The sequence below is a fragment of the Micropterus dolomieu genome, linkage group LG22 (genome assembly GCF_021292245.1).
Source record: "Micropterus dolomieu isolate WLL.071019.BEF.003 ecotype Adirondacks linkage group LG22, ASM2129224v1, whole genome shotgun sequence".
Classification (NCBI taxonomy): domain Eukaryota; kingdom Metazoa; phylum Chordata; class Actinopteri; order Centrarchiformes; family Centrarchidae; genus Micropterus; species Micropterus dolomieu.
The window spans coordinates 4,737,814-4,747,224 of NC_060171.1; positions in this window are offsets into that span (position 1 = coordinate 4,737,814).

The window sequence follows — 9,411 nt, forward strand, 5'->3', positions numbered from 1 at the left end:
AATAATTTGTAGTTTATTTTATTAAAGAGAAGTTGAAGAATTGTTAAAAAACCTGTTATTTATTAGACTTCGTGGTGGTGAGGGTCCAAAGCTTGGAGTGATTGTCCAAACACATCAGCTAAAGCACAGGTATGTGTAAGATGGTTTTAAACAAGATTTTAGCCTTTTTTTTTATATGAATGTAACAGGAATATTTGAAAATATAGATCCCAGTCACCTGCATGCCTTCAACGGCGGGAGGGGAATGTGTTTCTAAGTCAAACAAGGTATGATAATTGTTACATTTGCTTATGTTTCATGAAATGTTTCTTTTAAAGTGTTTTTGTATCTTACTATGTTTTTGTTTGTCTTGTTTCAAATAGAAGTTATTAGGAGAGCCAACCACTGTTTTTTCCCACCGGTTAGTTTTATTGTGCTCACACTAGATCCTTGAATGGGCCATATTTTGTGTTTCTGGCTGTGTTAAAGGGGGAAACTGAAAGACAGAGTAACCATTTTGCATGGGTGTTTTGTGTAATTAGTGTGTAGCATGCAGATAGTGTTTTTCCATAGTATTTGGTTTAATTGGTTTGAGTGTGTGGGTTATTTCCTTATTTGTTTATCAGTTTGATTATAATTTGTCGGTGCTCAATTCTACATCAGTTTCCCTGGTAACGCAGTCTAGTCCTGAATTGTGTTTTTCTTTTTTGATGTAACAAATAAACTTTATATTCCTATACTGATATAGTAGCCTCTGGTCCAGTTTGTTCTGGCACTTGTGTATGAAGCAGCGTGTGGTTTACAGTAGTATGTGTGGAAAAAGTTGCACAGTCTAACAAAGATAATTTTGTATTCGGACATCTGTGCGTTTGTTTGTAAAAATCCTTTCTGGTAACACCTTTTCAGCTTAAGAAAATTTGTATCTTTAGCCTTAAGACACTTTTGGGAAACAGGGCCCAGGTCCAGTTTCTCCAAGTCCACTGTAGAAGAAGACATGATGTCACCTGACAACAGAAGAAGTCATGTACAGCAGCCTGGATGTGCCAAACCATAAAGAGAGTATGGGCCTTTCCGAAAGAACTACTCCCTCCCCCTACCTGTTTCCACGTCGTTTGCATGTTCACGCTGAGGGTCCGCCACATTGAGTGCTAACCGCAACCAATGAGGGCGAAGTGGTAGTGGGTTATAAAGCCCTTTAATGTCAAGTGAGCACCAATGCCAGCTTGTTGAAGGTGTGTAACACCCTTTGCTGCATGATAGGACACTTCTTTCAAGTTCGAGTTCCGTGTCACTACGCCCATAAACATGTAGGATTTTTAAATTCACCGTACACATGTTAACATCATAGCCTAAAGGTAGTATTGTGTTTAATAAAATCAATACTTGAATCTTATCCATCTCATACGAAAATCTTTTAGCCAAAACAAAAGTACATAAAATGACAGAAGATGACATCAAGCAACAAAGACAGTAAAGAAAAATATTTAAATCTTTACACATTTCAACTGTTTATTTCAGACCATATGATGCCTCAATATAAAGTTTGATTTCTAGTTTGGTGGTTTCTTTTTAGACCATTTGTATTTGAGTTTGAATGTAATAGTTTCCAAATAAAATAAAGAGGTTCAACATATATAGCCTAGTCTATTTTAATCAATATCGAACTTGTCATAACATAATGACAGGTGAGGTGTCTTTTTTTATAAATTAATAGCTTAACCAGTCAATGGCTTAAAGAAATATTCTAAATCTAACCAAAATAATTTGGTACAGATAGCCTACAATTATAAAATAAATGGGAAATAGTCTCAGTTTCGTTATTGAAAAACACTTTTCTTCGACATAAATCCTGAATCTTAATGAAACTGTTGTTTGTTTGTCTGTTGTTTAACTGCTGGTCCTATTTATGCCAGTTAGAGGATAGTTCATCTGAAAGTCAGCCGCTGTATTTAAACCCTACGTGGAACTCTATTTGGCTGTGAGGATGACTCCGATCAGAGTTCACTCCGTGACAGAGTGGAAGTGGCGAGGGTCTAGTTTCATAAAGGCCCTATGTTTGGAGAACATGTTTTAGACTTGTCAATCAATCTGTCAAAACAAAATGATCCAATTGGGATTCAATTCAATGTGCTTTTATTATTAGGTGGTGGGAGGAGCTACCCTCTTTACCTGTACTGTAGTGGGTTCGTTTGTAAAGTCATCTTTTAATAGGGGTGTCAATCAAACGCACAAGCAGCATCAACTCAAAAAAAAAACGATCGATCAGCCGATTCATAAACACAGCAGGAAAATATCCAGCTGTACCACATTTGCATGATGGAATGAACATTGAATATCTGTCAGCCTACACACAGGCTTGTTAGCATATTTTACACCTTCAATTAGCTCTGACACAATTGGCTACTGAGCTTGCAAAAAATAAATCTTTGGACAAGGTTGCTGGCTGTGTGTGTGTTTGTTTACAAAGTGCAGTCTAAGCAGGTAACGTAAAGCTGACTCAATGATAAAATGACAAACTGACTGGTTTAATTACATAGACTGTTAAGAGATGACAGGAAATGAAGGGAGAGAGAGAGATATGAGGAATAACAAGCAACAAAGGTCTTCGGCCAGACGCAAATCAGGTTTGTCGGGTGCCATAACCCTCAGGCCACCAGGGCGCCACCAAAGTTCATTCTTGACCTTGGAAACAGACCCCAGCGCAAGACGTTTTTAAAGGCCCTTCTCACCTCAAGATGCAAGCACACAAACGCACAACTTCGATTTTTTAATATGCACAAGGATATGAACTTATATAAACAGCTCTAATACTGTAAGTTAAGCCAGTAATAAGCCAGTTTGAAGCCAGTTGTTGTTTGTGTTTGTTTAAAGGTGACGATCATTTGCGTGTGTGTGTGTGTGTGTGTGGGACATTTTGAACCGGACTATCACATGGTTTTAATCTAGTAAATTCAATTTTAAAGATGATTAGTGATCAATATCAATTACTAATTGGTCCATAAAGATTGCTAAGCAGTGTCCTAGACACAGACAACAAACTAATATAGAAACTATTTGATAATTATAGACTACACTGATACCAAACAGAAAAACACAAACAGCGCTAGGGGAAAATATATCATGTCAATCAAAAGGATATTTCACATTAAAAAACAAATGTTAGGCAAGCACCAACTTCAGTCATGCAACACAGAAATTATAACGGCTCCCTGCTTCCTGTCAATGATTGATCTTACATGTTATGAGCATTTTCTACAAACACCCATAAATTTCGACACACATTTCCCAAAGCAGCATTTAAGAGCAGGTGCATGACGTTAAAAGCTTCTTTATGTAGTTTGTGGTGCTGAAGAAGTAACTTTGCATATTTAACTGCCTGGAAGCCTTGCTATATATTAAAGTGTTGTAAATGACACAAAGAGTAGTAGTAGTAGTAGACACAAATAGTTACAGACCAGTAAGTAATTGTTTATATACTGCTTATAAATACTTTTAAGTAAAGTTTTCCAAAGAATTTAACATTTTTACTTTTACAAGTACAAACTTCAATGAAAAACCTACAACACAGATTACATCAAGAAGTAATATCTCCTATATTAAATAGTATAAATACAAATATAGATATTCTTTTATTCATTTAACTTTTAGCCACCAGATCCTTTTCTCATCTTAACAGTTTGTCATCATAAAAACTGAATCTGGAATTGGGAAATTCTGTCTGTTTACATTTATTCATTTAGCTGATGCTTTTATCCAAAGCGACTTACAATTGCTATGCACGTCAGAGGTCTCACGCCTCTGGAGCAACTAGGGGTTTAGTGTCTTGCTCAGGTACACAATTGCGGATGTCTCACAGTGGGAATCGAACCCAGGTCTCCCACACCAAAGGCAAGCATCTTGTCTATGCGCCATCACCACCACCCACCTGTCCAAAACAGACTAAAAAAAAAAATCTCTTCCCATCCAGGGGTTTACCACTGTGTCACAACATCAACAACAACAACAACCAGCTGCATTCATTTCCTGCGTGATGGACGGCTGTGTTGTGATTTAAGAGAAGAGAAACTCATCCCAGCAGCCACAAATTGAACTGTCTGCAGAGCCGAGACAGCCTGATAACCACCCTCTCCCCCACCCGTGGCCCGATAATATGGCTCGACACCTATGGGTCACATATGACTGCAAGGCGGGCTGCTTAAAGTGTGATAGCATCTCCACTACCACCACCTTGCCAACCAAACTCTGATGGGAGGTAGGAAGGTCTTATACTGTGGAGGCCGATACCATGTGTTTTGTTCGCAGATGGCATAATAATGGGGGAGGTAAAGGACTGCATGGCAGGTAGGTAGAGTTGCTTTCACAAAGAACTTTACTCTAGGCAATAATTCACGATGTCCAGGTCTCTGCATGAATTACAGGAAATCCCATATTCACAGGAACATTTACTGGACGTAAATGTTCCTCATTAACTTCACAAAATGTATATATCTGTTTATCTGTGTCCTTGGGCAATGTTAGTTTCTGTATGAGCCCTTAGGCTCAGTGTATAAATGTGAGTGAATGGTGAATGCAGATGTAGTGTAAAAGCGCTTTGAGTGGTCGAAAAGACTAGAAAGGTGCTATACAAATACGGAGCATTTACATTTACCCTCACTCACAAAATACAGCCCTAACCCGACTTAAACCTAGTTCTAAACTTCACCCTGAAACCAAGTTTAACCTTCAAACAGCCTTTAGGCAAAATGTCCATGACTTCCATAAATATCCTCACAAGGAAAAAACAACCTTTCCTTCCAGAAGAATGAAGAAGAAAGAAGAAGAAACCCAGTCTTGTGGATCTCTTCAGACAAGTCATGATAAACCTTAAACCTGTCTTTCCTGTCATTTTTCGACATGCTGATGCTGTGGCGTTACACTTATGATGTGGTGAAGACGGGGGAGTCTGCAAACATAAGGACAGAAATCTCATCCAGCTGCAACAAATCCTGCTGACGGGTGCAGAATCAGAGTGAAATGTGCAGGTGAAGACACTCGACATACAGCAGACGACAAGGGCGCACACGCGGTGTATCTATATCATCATGTGTTTAGCAGCTTTTACATGTCTGTTTGTGGAATTAACAAACAAGATACAACATGTTTTCGTGGCTGCTGCGGTATGGTAACTACAGCTTTATAAATTCTTGACCTTCAGATTTGACATCAAGGTGTTGACACAGCTAAAACATTTCAATGTAGACAAATGGAGGGATGCCGGAGAGACTATTTGACCGGGCTGAGTGTTCAGGCTAAATTCACATTAAAGGAAAAACAAGGAGAAAGATTTCTTTGAATTTGTTCAGTCAGACTACACGGTTTCTTCAAGTTTTTGTTTTCATGTTATCTCTATAAAACATTGACTGTCCCAGTGTAAATGTTCTTTTTATGGTTCTTTTAAATCTAGTTTCTCCCACTGTTTCAATCAAAATATCCTACATAACTTTACTTTTCCCCCCTCTCTGAAGTTTGTGAAAACAAAAAAAACAAAAGAACAACCTCCTTCCAACCTCGAGGTCAGACCGCAATCTTCCAGAGAGGACGCTGCCCGTCACTGAATCGAGTGACAACTGCTGTCATCTTTTTCGATATTCAATCGTTGACTTTGCTCACTTTATCTGGTTAAATTTTTTCCCTCTGTAATGAAATGAAGTGCAAACAGGCCGACCGTCTTCCATGCATCACTGAGGCCGCTGACGAGAGGATAATCAAATTGCTCATTTTCAATTTTTCATTTCTTTCATTATTTAAAAAGCCGCTGTCAGCTGCTCGGCCTCATACTGACCTTCACTGATTATTATTTGTGCAACACTTTCTCTGTCAATTCCCCCTCTCTCACCTCTTCCCTCCTCCTTCTCTAACCCTCCGTTCATCATCTCCTTTCAGCCGCCTGTCAAACCTTCATCTGGCCTCCCTAAACTCAAGAGTAAATAACCACCACCTCATAAATCTGTTCATTTGCTTTAGAGATCATATTACAATATAAGTTGGCATTCTCAGTATGACACATATTGTCCCATAATTTTTTTGTTTTTCTTTTCAGTCACTGCGGCTGAATGACTCAAACTTTTATTAAAGCAACCAAACGTGGTTCTTTGTTTACCGACTGAAAGTCAAAGTTTGACAAAACAACCAAAAGTCAAGACAATTTATTCATGGAGCATACTTAAATACGACAAATGTTGTCAAATAAAGAAGGCTGGAGGATGTATTGAATTAAGTACATTAATTAGAATTTTAAATGAAATGTCTAATTATTATAACATGTACAGGAAACATTAATGTATGTTATAGCAGGCTTTAGCCAATATAGTCAAGCAGTTTACAGGACTGTTGTGTTTACAGATATCTCAAATGTTGAAAACAATGTCTGTCTGCTACACACAGATCTGCGCTCTCGGTTTCTGTATCTTGACGAGGTATTGTAACCAGACTGACCTGTTGTTCAGTCTGTCCCTACCTGATGGGTAGCTAAAGCTAGCTTGCAAGCTGTCTATCAGAGTAATGTCAAGAAACACAAACAGCAGGAGTAGATGCATTAATGTGCAGACTTTCTGCTCCATCACTACTGAAACTGATTATAAAACTGGATGTTTTACAGTTCTTCTTAGTTAAATCAGCTGTAGTGACAGTGCACATGGGATTAATTAGTATTTCACTAACAAAGAGGGGAGGGGGAGAGATAAACAGGGGGTCAAATAGAGTTGTAATGGGCCCGAGCAGCTATCCATCCATTCAGCAGAATCACCCCCTTGTGGTTCCTACAATAGAAGAGGAACGATTACTTAAGTATTAACCCTAACATGTCTTGGTGGAAAGAAACTGACGTGAAGGATGGTCAAGGTTCAAACCCAGGAACTTGTTGCTGTGAGGAGAAGAAAAGGGTTTGGGGGGTGCGAGAGAACTGAGACTAATGGGAAAGAAAGGGGTCAGACTCACTGAATTAGTGAGAGTAAGAGCCGTGGTCTTGTTACTGAACAAAATATTATGTTACAATCACTTTTTATGTTCCTGCATTTTGCAAGAAAAACAAGATCAGTGAAAATCGCCTATTTGATCAAGCTTTCATTTTAAGATTAAATGTTTTGGTGGCACAGCCCTGCAGATAAATAAACAACATTATGATGCCAGTCAAATAAAAAATGTGAATAAAAATGAATAACTAAAAATGCAATGATCCAATAGACATGTGTTTGAGTGTGAGCAATCAAAGTGACAGGTTTTAAAGATACAATGGAGGGGGAAGCTCTAATAGTGAGGAGGCACTCAAAGTTTCATAATCAATTTCATCTTGATGGGTTTTTTGACTTCTAAAATCAAGCTTTCAGCCTTGGTTTGTATTAGTTGTCTGTTCCAGTGATGAAGTGGGTTTCATTGCCCTTTAATATGCACTCATCCTGCCTGAAGTCTGATGTTCTGTCAGTTATGTTTGAGGGGGAATCACTCAGATCCCATGTGCAGCAGGGCAGTTTCTCTCTCTGTTGGTGTCTGCCGCCCCCATCACTGACTGACAGATAAATGCTTTTATAACCTCCACCCCCTCCCCGCTCCTCTGTCCAGGGCTGGTGGTGATTGAGCGGGGGTGGCTGCAGAGGTCAAAGGTCAGGTGACGGAAGGATACAGTCCATCAGCTCCAACAATCTTAGCAGAGAGGATGAAGCTGGATTCAAACTCCCAACAGAGGCAGATCTATAGGAGGAAGAGAGATGGAGGGAGGAGGAGGTAATACTTCTATTTTCCATCACTTAACTCTTGACTCTGGTGAGTCAAAATGAATGTAACAGGTGGCGTGATTGCATACAAAGTCAATGCAAAGATGCAAGTAGACACAAACTGGAAGCAAAGAATATGAGCAACTGAATATTTATTATCGTAACCACCACTGAATACTTTCTGTTGAAATTAAAACACCAAATTTATGCCATTGAAATATTTTACTTGTATCTGTCTGAATTTATGTAATTAAAAAAATATAATAAAACTGAATTCAAATCGTTCATACTATCCATACTTTTTAGTCATTTGAAGATCAAAAAACTAAAGTCAAATAAAGATAATCAAGTTCAGATGAGCAACAAGAAACTTTTTTTTTACATCTAACTTTTATGTCATAATCATACTAATAAAAAAGACTATAAATAAATATGTGAATAACACATAAATGAATAAGACATACGTCCAAATAAATCAATATTCATTGAAACAAATAATTTTAACACTCAAACTAAACATATGGTTTAATGAATTCAGAATTCAGGCTGACTTTTCTTTCTATTCTCCTTCAATTAAAGCTCCTTTATTAATGTCATGGCGTATTTATTTCAGGATGACACTCGCCTGTCAATCAACCTACCAGGGGCCGGATCAACAATTGTAATTGGTTGCTCTGTCGCTCTGACTGCACTGCTTGTGTGGATATTCTAAAAAGAGCGACTGCGAAACATTTAGATGGCGACTCGCTCTTGGTGAAGATAGGGGTCCCTAGCACAAGCACCATACAGAGCTTCAGGCACATAAAACAAACTTTTAATGATTCCAAACAAATTTACGGTTATTACTGTTTAACGGCATTTAGAAAAAGCACTTAAAAAGTGAAATCTTTCGTGCAGGTTTAAAAGGGAAGCCCCACCACAGTTGCTTCTGCCTACGACCGGGATTGCAGTTGCATTGTACGTTGTATGTTGTCTTTTAGCTACCAAGCTAACTTGTTAAGCTTTATTTTTTGATTTCAACTGAATTATATTCATATCTGCACCTGTAACCCCTCAAGAGCTGTGAGATTATGTTGATGTAACTTCCTGCTGAGTGGTGACGTCAGCTGTCAGTCAACCTGATGGCGAAGACAGTCTCACATCACCTTCGCAATCTGTCAGTGTTCAGTGGAGAGTGACACTCATGCTGCAGAGCTACAGGGAACTAAACTTTAAAGGGCCAATATCGCGCTCCATTAACTCTCCTCCACACACGCTGAAGCTTTTCATTACACTCTGCTTTTTGACGGTGGATCTCCACCACAGATCGCGTTGTTGTTCTCCTGAGGGCCAAAAGGAGAAAACTTGGTTCATTCTCCATATCAATTCTGCTGCTGGTGTCCAAATGCACCCAAACTCCCCAGTCTGAATGAAAGGCAAGTAAGCGCCAACAGTAGAGCCATATGAAATTTTCATGTAGCGTTCAATTTTGGTGAACTTTGCACCGTTGATCAATAGCAACCATCTTGACAGTGCTGACCTTTGCAGAGGCATGGAGTGGGGAGTGGGGTTAGTCGTTACAGCCTGCAAGCCAAAGGTCGCGTGACGTGGGGTAGCAGAGCTAGTACCACTGCTATACAAACATTTATTTTGAAGATATTCATAAATATGATTAATTAGAAGTTATTTGATTAGCAGTCAGTTT